This window comes from Gorilla gorilla, chromosome 2 (assembly GCF_029281585.2).
Source record: "Gorilla gorilla gorilla isolate KB3781 chromosome 2, NHGRI_mGorGor1-v2.1_pri, whole genome shotgun sequence".
In the NCBI taxonomy this organism is placed as follows: domain Eukaryota; kingdom Metazoa; phylum Chordata; class Mammalia; order Primates; family Hominidae; genus Gorilla; species Gorilla gorilla.
In genome coordinates, this window is record NC_086017.1 from 28,801,271 (window position 1) to 28,816,559 (window position 15,289).

Below are 15,289 nucleotides of genomic sequence, written 5' to 3' on the forward strand. Positions count from 1 at the left end.
TAAGGAAAATTTTCTTAAGGCATCCAATTACATTTTATTCTGCCTCTCTCTTAGTTCATGAAATGTATTAGAAAGTTCTCCTTGGTTTCTCAAGGTCTTTGAAAACAGACTTACCAATGTGATGAGAAAACTTGAAAAAATTCCCCAAATTGCTAGTCAGTAAAATTTTAGATCCAAAGCAATTTTAGTGTTCTAAGCATTCATTTTTTTTAATTCTTTTTTTTTTTATTGCTTACATATTTCTTTTTTTTTTTATACTTTAAGTTTTAGGGTACATGGGCACATTGTGCAGGTTAGTTACATATGTATACATGTGCCATGCTTCTGCGCTGCACCCACTAACTCGTCATCTAGCATTAGGTATATCTCCCAATGCTATCCCTCCCCACTCCCCCACCCCACAACAGTCCCCACAGTGTGATATTCCCCTTCCACTGTCCATGTGATCTCATTGTTCAATTCCCACCTATGAGTGAGAATATGCGGTGTTTGTTTTTTTCTTCTTGCGATAGTTTACTGAGAATGATGATTTCCAATTTCATCCATGTCCCTACAAAGGACATGAACTCATCATTTTTTATGGCTGCATAGTATTCCATGGTGTATATGTGCCGCATTTTCTTAATCCAGTCTATCATTGTTGGACATTTGGGTTGGTTCCAAGTCTTTGCTATTGTGAATAATGCTGCAATAAACATACGTGTGCATGTGTCTTTATAGCAGCATGATTTATAGTCCTTTGGGTATATACCCAGTAATGGGATGGCTGGGTCAAATGGTATTTCTAGTTCTAGATCCCTGAGGAATCACCACACTGACTTCCACAATGGTTGAACTAGTTTACAGTCCCACCAACAGTGTAAAAGTGTTCCTATTTCTCCACATCCTCTCCAACACCTGTTGTTTTATGAGTTTTTAATGATTGCCATTCTAACTGGTGTCAGATGGTATCTCATTGTGGTTTTGATTTGCATTTCTCTGATGGCCAGTGATGATGAGCATTTTTTCATGTGTTTTTTGGCTGCATAAATGTCTTCTTTTGAGAAGTGTCTGTTCATGTCCTTTGCCCACTTTTTGATGGGGTTGTTTGTTTTTTTCTTGTAAATTTGTTTGAGTTCATTTTAGATTCTGGATATTAGCCCTTTGTCAGATAAGTAGGTTGCAAAAATTTTCTCCCATTTTGTAGGTTGCCTGTTCACTCTGATGGTAGTTTCTTTTGCTGTGCAGAAGCTCTTTAGTTTAATTAGATCCCATTTGTCAATTTTGGCTTTTGTTGCCATCGCTTTTGGTGTTTTAGACATGAAGTCCTTGCCCATGCCTATGTCCTCAATGGTAATGCCTAGGTTTTCTTCTAGGGTTTTTATGGTTTTAGGTCTAACGTTTAAGTCTTTAATCCATCTTGAATTGATTTTTGTATAAGGTGTAAGGAAGGGATCCAGTTTCAGCTTTTTACATATGGCTAGCCAGTTTCCCCAGCACCATTTATTAAATAGGGAATCCTTTCTCCATTGCTTGTTTTTCTCAGGTTTGTCAAAGATCAGATAGTTGCAGATATGTGGCGTTATTTCTGAGGGCTCTGTTTTCTTCCATTGATCTATATCTCTGTTTTGGTACCAGTACCATGCTGTTTTGGTTACTATAGCCTTGTAGTATAGTTTGAAGTCAGGTAGTGTGATGCCTCCAGCTTTGTTCTTTTGGCTTAGGATTGACTTGGCAATGCAGGCTCTTTTTTGGTTCCATATGAACTTTAAAGTAGTTTTTTCCAATTCTGTGAAGAAAGGCATTGGTAGCTTGATGGGGATGGCATTGAATCTATAAATTACCTTGCGCAGTATGGCCATTTTCACAATATTGATTCTTCCTACCCATGAGCATGGAATGTTCTTCCATTTGTTTGTATCCTCTTTTATTTCATTAAGCAGTGGTTTGTAGTTCTCCTTGAAGAGGTCCTTCACATCCCTTGTAAGTTGGATTCCTAGGTATTTTATTCTCTTTGAAGCAATTGTGAATGGGAGTTCACTCATGATTTGGCTCTCTGTTTGTCTGTTTTTGGTGTATAAGAAAGCTTGTGATTTTTGTACATTGATTTTGTATCCTGAGACTTTGCTGAAGTTGCTTATCAGCTTAAGGAGATTTTGGGCTGAGACAATGGGGTTTTCTAGATATACAATCATGTCATCTGCAAACAGGGACAATTTGACTTCCTCTTTTCCTAATTGAATACCCTTTATTTCCTTCTCCTGCCTAATTGCTCTGGCCAGAACTTCCAACACTATGTTGAATAGGAGTGGTGAGAAAGGGCATCCCTGTCTTGTGCCAGTTTTCAAAGGGAATGCTTCCAGTTTTTGCCCATTCGGTATGATATTGGCTGTGGGTTTCTCATAGATAGCTCTTATTATTTTGAAATACGTCCCATCAATACCTAATTTATTGAGAGTTTTTAGCATGAAGTGTTGTTGAATTTTGTCAAAGGCTTTTTCTGCATTTATTGAGATAATCATGTGGTTTTTGTCTTTGGTTCTGTTTATATGCTGGATTACATTTATTGATTTGTGTATATTGAACCAGCCTTGCATCCCAGGGATGAAGCCCACTTGATCATGGTGGATAAGCTTTTTGATGTGCTGCTGGATTCATTTTGCCAGTATTTTATTGAGGATTTTTGCATCAATGTTCATCAAGGATATTGGTCTAAAATTCTCTTTTTTGGTTGTGCCTCTGCCCAGCTTTGGTATCAGAATGATGCTGGCCTCATAAAATGAGTTAGGGAGGATTCCCTCTTTTTCTATTGATTGGAATCATTTCAGAAGGAATGGTACCAGTTCCTCCTTGTACCTCTGCTAGAATTCGGCTGTGAATCCATCTGGTCCTGGACTCTTTTTGGTTGGTAAGCTATTGATTATTGCCACAATTTCAGATCCTGTTATTGGTCTATTCAGAGATTCAACTTCTTCCTGGTTTAGTCTTGGGAGAGTGTATGTGTTGAGGAATTTATCCATTTCTTCTAGATTTTCTAGTTTATTTGCGTAGAGGTGTTTGTAGTATCCTCTGATGGTAGTTTGCATTTCTGTGGGATCGGTGATGATATCCCCTTTATCATTTTTTATTGCATCTATTTGATTCTTCTCTTTTTTTCTTTATTAGTCTTGCTAGTGGTCTATCAATTTTGTTGATCCTTTCAAAAAACCAGCTCCTGGATTCATTAATTTTTTGAAGGGTTTTTTGTGTCTCTATTTCCTTCAGTTCTGCTCTGATTTTAGTTATTTCTTGCCTTCTGCTAGCTTTTGAATGTGTTTGCTCTTGCTTTTCTAGTTCTTTTAGTTGTGATGTTACAGTGTCAATTTTGGATCTTTCCTGCTTTCTCTTATGGGCATTTAGTGCTATAAATTTCCCTCTACACACTGCTTTGAATGCGTCCCAGAGATTCTGGTATGTTGTGTCCTTGTTCTCATTGGTTTCAAAGAACATCTTTATTTCTGCCTTCATTTCGTTATGTACCCAGTAGTCATTGAGGAGCAGGTTGTTCAGTTTCCATGTAGTTGAGCGGTTTTGAGTGAGATCCTTAATCCTGAGTTCTAGTTTGATTGCACTATGGTCTGAGAGATAGTTTGTTATAATTTCTGTTCTTTTACATTTGCTGAGGAGAGCTTTACTTCCAAGTATGTGGTCAATTTTGGAATAGGTGTGGTGTGGTGCTGAAAAAAATGTATATTCTGTTGATTTGGGGTGGAGAGTTCTGTAGATGTCTATTAGGTCCGCTTGGTGCAGAGCTGAGTTCAATTCCTGGGTATCCTTGTTGACTTTCTGTCTCGTTGATCTGTCTAATGTTGACAGTGGGGTGTTAAAGTCTCCCATTATTAATGTGTGGGAGTCTAAGTCTCTTTGTAGGTCACTCAGGACTTGCTTTATGAATCTGGGTGCTCCTGTATTGGGTGCATATATATTTAGGATAGTTAGCTCTTCTTGTTGAATTCATCCCTTTACCATTATGTAATGGCCTTCTTTGTCTCTTTTGATCTTTGTTGGTTTAAAGTCTGTTTTATCAGAGACTAGGATTGCAACCCCTGCCTTTTTTTGTTTTCCATTTGCTTGGTAGATCTTCCTCCATCCTTTTATTTTGAGCCTATGTGTGTCTCTGCATGTGAGATGGGTTTCCTGAATACAGCACACTGATGGGTCTTGACTCTTTATCCAATTTGCCAGTCTGTGTCTTTTAATTGGAGCATTTAGTCCATTTACATTTAAAGTTAATATTGTTATGTGTGAATTTGATCCTGTCATTAGGATGTTAGCTGGTGATTTTGCTCGTTAGTTGATGCAGTTTCTTTCTAGTCTCAATGGTCTTTACATTTTGGCATGATTTTGCAGCGGCTGGTACCGGTTGTTCCCTTCCATGTTTAGTGCTTCCTTCAGGAGCTCTTTTAGGGCAGGCCTGGTGGTGACAAAATCTCTCAGCATTTGCTTGTTTGTAAAGTATTTTATTTCTCCTTCACTTATGAAGCTTAGTTTGGCTGGATATGAAATTCTGGGTTGAAAATTCTTTCCTTTAAGAATGTTTAATATTGGCCCCCACTCTCTTCTGGCTTGTAGGGTTTCTGCCAAGAGATCTGCTGTTAGTCTGATGGGCTTCCCTTTGAGGATAACCCGACCTTTCTCTCTGGCTGCCCTTAACATTTTTTCCTTCATTTCAACTTTGGTGAATCTGACAATTATATGTCTTGGAGTTGCTCTTCTCGAGGAGTATCTTTGTGGCGTTCTCTGTATTTCCTGAATCTGAACGTTGGCCTGCCTTGCTAGATTGGGGAAGTTCTCCTGCATAATATCCTGCAGAGTGTTTTCCAACTTGGTTCCATTCTCCCCATCACTTTCAGGTACACCAATCAGATGTAGATTTGGTCTTTTCACATAGTCCCATATTTCTTGGAGGGTTTGCTCATTTCTTTTTATTCTTTTTTCTCTAAACTTCCCTTCTCACTTCATTTCATTCATTTCATCTTCCATCATTGATACCCTTTCTTCCAGTTGATTGCATTGCCTCCTGAGGCTTCTGCATTCTTCACGTAGTTCTCGAGCCTTGGTTTTCAGCTCCATCAGCTCCTTTAAGCACTTCTCTGTATTGGTTATTCTAGTTATACATTCTTCTAAATTTTTTTCAAAGTTTTCAACTTCTTTGCCTTTGGTTTGAATGTCCTCCCGTAGCTCAGAGTAATTTGATCGTCTGAAGCCTTCTTCTCTCAGCTCGTGAAAGTCATTCTCCATCCAGCTTTGTTCCATTGCTGGTGAGGAACTGCGTTCCTTTGGAGGAGGAGAGGCGCTATGCTTTTTAGAGTTTCCAGTTTTTCTGTTCTGTTTTTTCCCTATGTTTGTAGTTTTATCTACTTTTGGTCTTTGATGATGGTGATGTATAGATGGGTTTTTGGTGTGGATGTCCTTTCTGTTTGTTAGTTTTACCTTCTAACAGACAGGACCCTCAGCTGCAGGTCTGTTGGAATACCCTGCCGTGTGAGGTGTCAGTGTGCCCCTGCTGGGGGGTGCCTCCCAGTTAGGCTGCTCAGGGGTCAGGGGTCAGGGACCCACTTGAGGAGGCAGTCTGCCCGTTCTCAGATCTCCAGCTGCCTACTGGGAGAACCCCTGCTCTTTTCAAAGCTGTCAGACAGGGACATTTAAGTCTGCAGAGGTTACTGCTGTCTTTTTGTTTGTCTGTGCCCTGCCCCCAGAGGTGGAGCCTACAGAGGCAGGCAGGCCTCCTTGAGCTGTGGTGGGCTCCGCCCAGTTGGAGCTTCCCGGCTGCTTTGTTTACCTAATCAAGCCTGGGCAATGGCGGGCGCCCCTCCCCCAGCCTCGCTGCCGCCTTGCAGTTTGATCTCAGACTGCTGTGCTAGCAATCAGCGAGACTCCGTGGGTGTAGGACCCTCCGAGCCAGGTGCAGGATAAAATCTCGTGGTGCGCGTTTTTTAAGACCGTCGGAAAAGCGCAGTACTCGGGTGGGAGTCACCCGATTTTCCAGGTACGTCCGTCACCCCTTTCTTTGACTCGGAAAGGGAACTCCCTGACCCCTTGCGCTTCCCAAGTGAGGCAATGCCTCGCCCTGCTTCGGCTCACGGCTCACGCACGGTGCGCGCACCCACTGACCTGCGCCCACTGTCTGGCACTCCCTAGTGAGATGAACCCGGTACCTCAGATGGAAATACAGAAATTACCCGTCTTCTGCTTCGCTCACACTGGGAGCTGTAGACCGGAGCTGTTCCTATTCGGCCATCTTGGCTCCTCTCTCAGCATTCATTTTTTTAAGTTGTATTTTATAGACCTGATCTTGCTCTGTCTCCCGGGCTGGAAAGCAGTGGCAGCATCATGGCTCACTGCAGCCTTGACCTCCCAGGCTCAAGCAATTCTCTCACCTCAGCCTCCTGAGTAGCAGGGATCACAGGCATGCACCTCTACACTTGGCTAATTTTTTTCCTTTCTTGTAAAGACAGAGTTTCACTATGTTGCCCAAGTTGGTCTTGAACTCCTAGGCTCAAGCAATCCTCCCATCTCAGCCTTCCACAATGCTAGGATTACAAGTGAGAATCACTGCACCTGGCCTACCAAATATTTTTAAATAACATATTGGAATATCTTTCATGGGCCTCCACTGATTTATACTTTTCACTAAGACTAGAATATTGTGTTTATTATAATGTAATTTAAGCACAAGAGGAAAAAAAAGACAAATTTAGTTATAAAATTAAATTAGTTCATATTAAATATGGCTAGAAGATTATATCTATTTAGGCCTATTAGAATAGAACTGAATCATCAAAATAGAACTGGTGATTTTTAACTAAAAACAGTATTGCAGTTCTTCCTTTTAGCAATAAAGGTAACAATTAGATAGAGATTACTAATAAGATCTGTTTCACAAAAATGGCTTATTTTTTTATGGTGTTACTATAGTAATAAAAATTTTAAGAAAGAAAAAAATAACAAAGGAAGTAATAATTTGGAGAGTGTGGCAGATTGCTGAAAAAAATGAACATAACTATTTTCATCTCTTCCTTTTACTCATGCCCCTTTGCACTGCCACTTGCAGTATCTTGAATCAAAAGGTAGGCTTTGCTTTTCCACCCGTTATATATGGTCTGAACTTGTAACTTGCTCTGACCAATGAAATGCAGTGGAAGTGCCATTGTGGCAGTTGTAAACCTAGGTTTCCTGTGCCCTTGGCAATTCTATTCTCTGCAGAAACTCTTTGAAGCCTCCACGTGGACAAGTCTAAGCTAGTCTGCTGGATGATGAAAAACCACATGGAGACCACATGTGCCATCCTATTTGAAGCCATCTTAGATCAGCCAGCCCTACTAACTGAGTGTAGTTACATGGGTGAGGCCAGCTGAAACCAGAATTGCCCAGCAAAGCCTAGCCCAAATTACCAACCTGTAGAATTGTGAGATAAATAGATGTTTGTTGTTTTAAGCAACTAAAGCATTCCAAAACTGTTGTTTTGGAATGGCTGGTTATTCAGCAACTAATTTGGTGCTTCAGATTATTTCTGTGCTTAACTATTTTAATCACCTCTCAGTAATCTTCCTCTTTTAATAGCTTCTGATTGCCCACACAGTAAAGTCTCCATAACTTTAATCAGATTTTCAAGGCCTTTCATGATTTCTCCACAAGATAAATTTGAAGTTGAAGTTTCTGCTACTTTTCTCCATTCACCTTTGAATGATTTTGCCAAAATGAATTATCAATAGTCCTTGACTATGAAACACTATCAATTGAAAAGTCTATCATTTGTTTAATACACACTTTATTTCACATCCTTACAGATGGTAAGTTTCTTTTGAAATCGATTCTAAGATAAATCACGTTTTTATAGACAGTATAGTCTAGAAATATAATGTGACTGAGAAATAAGAAAGCAGAGTCCTTATTATTTTCTACATCTTAAGTTCTCTGCTGCCTGTCCCTGTCTAGAACCATTCCCTCTGTTTTGTATGCTCCAGGTCTACAAATTCTGCTTATATATATCTACATATCCTGCTTATCTAAAAATCTACACAAATATCTTCCCACTTAGAAATCATTGAGGACCTTTGACTTCATTGAGCTAAATGTAATCACTCCTACATGAATTTTCCTCTCAAATGATTAGAACTACTCACAGGCATTTTCCAATTTTATTGGCAACTTTTCCTTTGCTATTAGACTGTATGCAGGTTGAGGGCAATACAGCACTTATTGAATATTTCACACTCTCTTTTTGCCACTCCAATGCAAAGTTCTAAGTACAGTGTCTATTCCACCTTGCTCAATATATATTTGTTCACCAAATAAGTCAAAAAAAGTACACATTTAACAAACCTCAAGGTTTCTGACTCTTCATATTTGTTTTGTCACTAATTAACCATGAGACCTTAGGCAATTTGCTTAATCTCTTGGGGCTGATGCCTCAAATTACGTAAGAGATGGGATAGTAGATGTGTGAATGTTCTATGTAAACTGGGAGATCAGTTTGGTGTTTTAGCATTGTTTCCTGTTCTGAAAAATGAGGCAGTTGAACTTGATCTAGTTTTTAAAAGCCACCTGTAAGTAGCATTCCACAATGATAATATTGCCAGTTGTTGCTTTTTCTTAAGTGTGTTGGCTCAAAGTGTGAGATGACTTTTAAAAACGAAGTACAGAACTTGCTTCCTAAAAGCTTATCTTGGTAGCTGATGCACTAGTGAACGTTCCTACTATGATTATTATTCCAGACAACTTTGCACCATGCGGACAGGTCAAATGAGACCAGAAGTATTATGAACCAATGCTAATCAGGACTGTTTCCTGCACTCTGAGACCAAAGGGGCCATTCTCACAAAGAAAGAGGTAGGTATTATTACAGCAATATAAATCACCCAAGAGTTTGGTTCAAAACTTTTTTGATTAACTAAAACTTTTATTAATAAAAGTAGATTAAAGACATATTAAGAGTTCAATATTTTAAAGAATCACCCTTAGGAAATAGGCATATAGTGATTGGTGTTGGATGTAATGATATACCATAATTAATGTGAGCACTACAGAGTCTAGAGCCCCACATCTCTGCACTGTGATGAATTTTCCAGTTCAATACTATTCATTTCAGTTAACTTTGACTCAATTTACATTTGTATCAATTCAAGGTAGCATTTGATATTGTGGAAAGAGGGTTGGCTGTTAGAATTCATGAACTTCCATATTAACTACTACTTGTGTGATGTTTAGCAACTCACCTATTGTCTCTAAACCTTAGTTTCCTCATCTGCAAAATGGGAATATTATTACCTACCTCATATTTGATATAACGTCCCTAGCACAATGATTATATCGTCTTCCTCCCACTCCTTCAATTCATGCCAGTTCAATTTTACTTAATTTAACAAACATCAACTATTTTTCAACTATATTGCTGGAACACAACAATGCATATGTTGCATCATTACAAATACGGGCTTCTGGGAAGCCTCTGTAATTGAAAAGTTTTTCCTTGGGAAAATATGTATTATTTGATTATGTAAGGAATCAGTTATTGTCATGTTTTATTTATATCTAATCCAGTGAGTTTATTAATGTCTAAATCAGTGGGAAGATCACAAAGGTAAGCTTGATATTTTCTCCAAAAATTTGGTGTCTACACCCTATTTTTCTATAAAATGAACACATTTTCTTAAATTTTAGGAAGACAGTAGTCTTCTACAACCAGGTCAGTGGACATGGCCTTACTGAAAGGCATAAGTGAAGCTAAGCATTGCAATGAATAAGCTGCCCCTGACTCCTCTTGTGCCCCACTTTCTGCTCAGCCCTATTACTTTCCCAGCCACTGCTGTAATAACCAGTTCCACATGAGCTTTTCCACTCAAAACTCAAAATACACGCAACCCAGAAATGTGAACGAATTAGGAGGCCAATAGATAAATTATTTCCTTTTCTATCTCCCAGACAGATGGGTCAAAGATGTATTTTATAAGGCTTTCCAGAAAATCTCATGTGATGAACATCAGTCACATAGCAGGGGTCAACTCGATCATGCATCCTTGTCTTAGTTTTTTCTCCTTTCCTGTTTCACTCTACCTATCCCTCATTCCTGTTTCCTCATATCACTTTAGGGAGAACTTCAGCTAAGACTGAGCACAGTGGGGCAATTTTTAAGGCTTAACTCCTCCCCATTCCATAGCTCTTAGCGTGGTAAACTGGTAAGGGTGGTCAAGTTTGTATAAGGGATCAACGAGATTCTAGGAAAGAAAAGATTAAAATGTCCTTCTCTTTGGGGTTAAAGATTATTAGAATGACTCTGATTTATTAAGATTGTCCCAAGTGAGGCTGATCAGCAGCAGAAGACACTCAGGGCCCTTAATGTGAAATTTGTTATGAGTGTAAGGGTGGATTTCAGTTGTTGCTGTAGACCAGGGTTGAGCACAGTGTGAGGATCAGGCTGGAACTGCCACCTAACCTGGACTTTGTGAATGCACTTGGGGCAGGTTACCTGTGCATATGAGTACTACACAGGCAGCTGTAAAAATGAAAGCCCAGTCCTCAGGCAGTATAAGCCATTACAGATAAGGGTAACCCTGAGGGGAGGTGCTTCTGTTTTCTGCTTTCCCTGTAAGCTGCTGTGCTGAGCAGCAACGTCAGAACTAATGCATGTGGTCATCAGTGGATGAGCAGGATTACATAAGGCCTTTACTGTGTGTAAAACAAGATTCTGCAGTTTCTTCCTGTCAGAGACTTTTGAAACCAGGGCTGGGGCCTAAGAACAGAACAAATGTGGCAATGGTAACGTCAGTGGCTGCTGCTTGGATGGAAGCATCCTTACCCTGAGGGGAGTGGGCCTGGAATACAGATGAGTCAGTGCCTCAGAGCACTGGAACTAGTTGGCTAAGGCGGGATTGAACCAGGAAGAAGAGAGATAGGTTTGTGGTAGTCAATCAAGATAGAAGCTGGACTTGCAAAATGAGTCTTTCAGGCTTTATGTAAGGGTAGCAGACAATTAGGAGGCACTATCCTATGAATATCTCATGACCCAAGTTCTATGGATTCTTCCAAGTCTCACTGAAAAACAAACAAAAATCTTGGCATGCTTCTGATCCTTCTGGTGACTCAAAGGTGGGAAAATGAAGCTATCAAGGCAAGAGATTATGACAGTTAAGATTTCTTGACTCTCAGCTATTGTGGCTCTACGGTTTTTGTTTTTTTGTTTTTTGGGTTTTTTTTTTTTTTTTTTTTTTTTTTGAGACGGAGTCTTGCTCTGTCGCCCAGGCTGGAGTGCAGTGGCGCGAGCTCGGCTCACTGCAAGCTTCGCCTCCCGGGTTCACGCCATTCTCCTGCCTCAGCCTCCTGAGTAGCTGGGACTACGGGCGCGCCCGTCATCACACCCGGCTAATTTTTTGTATTTTTAGTAGAGACGGGGTTTCACCGTGTTAGCCAGGATGGTCTCAATCTCCTGACCCTGTGATCCGCCTGCCTCGGCCTCCCAAAGTGCTGGGATTACAGGCGTGAGCCACCACGCCCAGCCCGGCTCTATTTTTTTTTTTAAATTTAGCTGAACTGCAATTACAATTCCCAGAATCTCCTTCCTTTTATTGTTCCAAGCTACCAATTGGCCATAAGAAAATTCTGCATGGGGCTAAAAGGCAGTAATAAAATAATGGTCATGTTTATGCTTGAAGGGTTGGTGCAGAGTCAGGACTGGTTGTAGCTCATGCACCTTATCACAGGTATTCTGGCTTGCCCGGTTGGTGTGAGGCAGTAGTCGAGCACTGTTCTTCCAACTCTGGCTAGGTCTCATCCTTCACCTTCTGTGAACCCTGGGCCAGGATTCTGTTTATCTCCATAAGAGGATTGGCTTCTCCAGCAGATCACTCTCATTAACCAAGCAGGAAGCATGCAATTGAGTCCCAGATCTCCTCAGAGGTTCCAGCTGGTCCTGCTCTTCCTATTTAACAGCCACTTTTCTTTTTTTGCACAGCAAGCCCTGCTGATATCAGGCCCAGAACTAGATGCAAACACAATAGCCCCACATCTACTGTTTCACCAGCTCCCACAATATTAAATGGTAAAATCTCTATGAGAAGCCCCATATTTTCAGTCACTCCTGGAACATTCACTTCTCTGATCAATTCCTGCCTGATGCCACGGACAAAAAAAAAAAGGTTTCGATGTCACAACTTTGGGCAAGAGGCATTTCAGCCTGCTTTGGCCTGATTGTACTTGTGCTGCTATATGGGGGTATGGGTGGGGACAGGTGGGGTTAAGGTAAGAATGGTGATTCATGAGGGGAAGATTCTCCAAGGGGTGTCCCTTGTGTGAATACAGCAACATTACTAAAAGAATATAAAAACACTCTACAGGGAAATGAGAAGTGAGGAAGGTAAAGGGAGCAGACTGGGGACAAATTGGAGAGTCTACCTCTTTAAGAGAAGGCAGCAAATCTGAAACCCACTGTTATTAGGTGAGAAGAATGACATTCAGATTGCTGGATCTGATTTCATAAAAGGTTGGAAATTGAAGTTCTTATACAAAATTTCCCATTTTTTAAATTGATTTTATTTAATTTTTAATTGTTATGGGTACACAGTAGGTGTATATATTTATGGGATACATGTTTTGATAAAGGCATGCAATGGAGTAATCACATCATATGGGGTACATCTTTTGATAAAGGCATCCAATAATAATCACATCAGGGTAAATGAGGTATCTTTCACTTCAGGAATTTATCATTTTTTTGTGTTAGAAACATTCCATTTCCACTCTTTTAGTTATTTTAAATGTACAATAAATTATTGTTGACTGTAGTCACCCTGTTGTGCTATCGAATACTAGGTCTTATTCATTCCTTCTACTATATTTTTGCACCTATTAATCATCAGAAAATCCTCCAAGTCCCCCGTTACCCTTCCAAGCCTCTGGTAGCCATCATTCTACTCTCTTATCTCCAAGAGTTCAATTGTTTTAATTTTTAGCTCCCACATATGAGAACATGCAAAATTTGTTTTTCTGTGCCTGGCTTATTTTGCTTAACATAATGTCCTCCAGTTCCATCCATGCTTTTGCAAATGATAGGATTTCATTATTTCTTATGGCCAAATAATATTATATTGTGCATATGTATCATGTTTTCCTTATTAATTCATCTGTTGATGGACACTTAGGTTGATTTCAAATCTTCCTATTGTGAATAATGCTGCAATAAACATAGGAGTGCAGATATTTTTTGATATAATAATTTCCTTTCTTTGGGATATATACCTAGCACTGAGATTGCTGTGTTATGTGATAGTTTTCTTTTTTTATAATTTTTTGAGGAAACTCAATACTGTTCTCCATAGTAGCTGTATTAATGTATGTTCCCACCAACAGTGTGTGAGTATTCTCCTTTTTCCATATTCTTGCCATGATTCCTCAGTCTGTCTTTTTGATAAAAGCCATTTTAACAGGAATAAGATGATAACACATTTTAGTTTTGATTTGCATTTCTCTGATGATTAATAATGCTAGCATGTTTTTATATACCTGTTAACCATTTGTATGTCTTCTTTTAGAAATGTCTATTTGGGCCTTTTGCCCATTTTTAATCAGATTATTAGATTTTTTTCCTATTGAGTTATTTAAGCTCCTTGTAGAGTCTGGTTATTAATTTCTTGCCAAATTGTTAGCTTGCAAATGTTTTCTCCTATTCTGGGGATTGCCTCTTCACTTTGTTGATTGTTTCCTTTGCTGTGCAGAAGCTTTTTAGCTTGCTGTGATCCTATTTGTCAATTTTTGCTTTGGTTGCCTGGGCTTGTGAACCATTACTCATGAAACCTTTGCCCACTCCAATGCCCTGGAGAGTTTCCCCAATGTTTTCTTTTAGTAGTTTCATAGTTTTAGCTCTTAGACTTAAATCTTTAATCCATTTTGATTAGATTTTTATATATAGTGAGAGAGAGGGGTCTATTCATTCTTCCAGGTATGGATATCCAGATTTCCTAGCACTATTTATTGAAGAGACTGTCCCTTCCCCAGTGTATGTTCTTGGAACCTTTGTCAAAAATGAGTTTACTGTAGGTAAGTGTATTTATTTCTGGGTTCTCCATTCTGTTCCTTTGATCTATGTGTCTCTTTTTATGACAGTACCATGCTGTTTTGGTTACTACAACTCTGTAATATAATTTAAAATCAGGTAATGTGATTCCTCCAGCTTTGTTCTTTTTGCTCAGGATAGCATTGGCTATTCTGGGCCTTTTGTGGTACCATATAAATTTTAGGATGTTTTTTGTCTTTCTATGAAGAATGTTATTGGTATTCTGACAGGGATTGCATTGAATCTGTAGATTGCCTTGTGTAGAATAGACAGTATAACAATATTGATTTTTCCATTTCATGAACATGGAATATTTTTCCATTTCTCTGTGTCCTCTTCAATTTCTTGCATCAATGTTTTATAGTTTTCATTGTGGAGATCTTTCCTGTTTTGGTTAAGTTTATACCTTGAAATTTTATTTTATTTTATTTATAGCTATTTTTAATGGGGTTACTGTCTTAGTTTTTTTTTTCAGATTATTTGCTTTTGGCATATAGAAAAGTTACTGATTTTTATGTAAATCAGAAAAGTTACTGATTTCATTTTGTATCCTGCAATTTTACCCAATTTGTTTATCAGTTCTAATAGTTTTCTGGTGGAGTCTTTAGGTTTTTCCAAGTATAAGATCATATTATCTGCAAACAAGGATAACTTGACTTCTTTTATTCCAATTTGGTTGTGCTTTATATCTTCTCTTGTCTAGCTGATCTAGCTAAGACTTCCAGTACTATGTTGAATAACAGCAGTTAAAGTGTGCATCCCTGTCATATTCCAGATCTTAGAGGAAAGACTTCATGTATTCCACATTTGATACTAGCTTTGGGTCAGTTATGTATGTCTTTTATTGTGTTGGGGTATGTTCCTTCTAGAGCCATCTTTTTGAAGGTTTTTATCCTGAAGAGATGTTGAATTTTGTTGAATGCTTTTTCAGCACTGATTGAAATTATCATATGTTTTTTGTCCTTCATTCTGTTCATATGATGTATCGTATTGATTGAGTCACATATGTTGTAACATTCTTGCAGCCCTGGCATAAATCTTACTTTGTTGTGATGAATGATTCTTTTATTGTGTTGTTTAATTTGGTTTGCTAGTATTTTGTTCAGAATGTTTGCATTAATGTTCATCAGCGATATTGGCATATAGTTTCTTTCTTGTTGTGTCTTTGTCTGGTTTTGTTATCAGGGTAATACTGCCCTCATAGAATAGGTTTGGAAGTGTTCC

At 39.0% G+C, this 15,289-nt stretch overlaps 1 long non-coding RNA gene across 1 annotated transcript in view; it reads left to right on the forward strand.

Annotated features, from left to right (window-relative positions):
• The first annotated feature begins 5,835 nt into the window (after positions 1-5,835).
• The window catches only part of LOC134757991 (uncharacterized), a 112,912-nt gene continuing 103,458 nt past the window's right edge, over positions 5,836-15,289 (forward strand). The window contains exons 1-2 of the long non-coding RNA XR_010132681.1: positions 5,836-6,007; positions 8,736-8,850. This is a non-coding gene — a long non-coding RNA (uncharacterized lncRNA). The remainder of the gene's footprint in view (positions 6,008-8,735; positions 8,851-15,289) is intronic.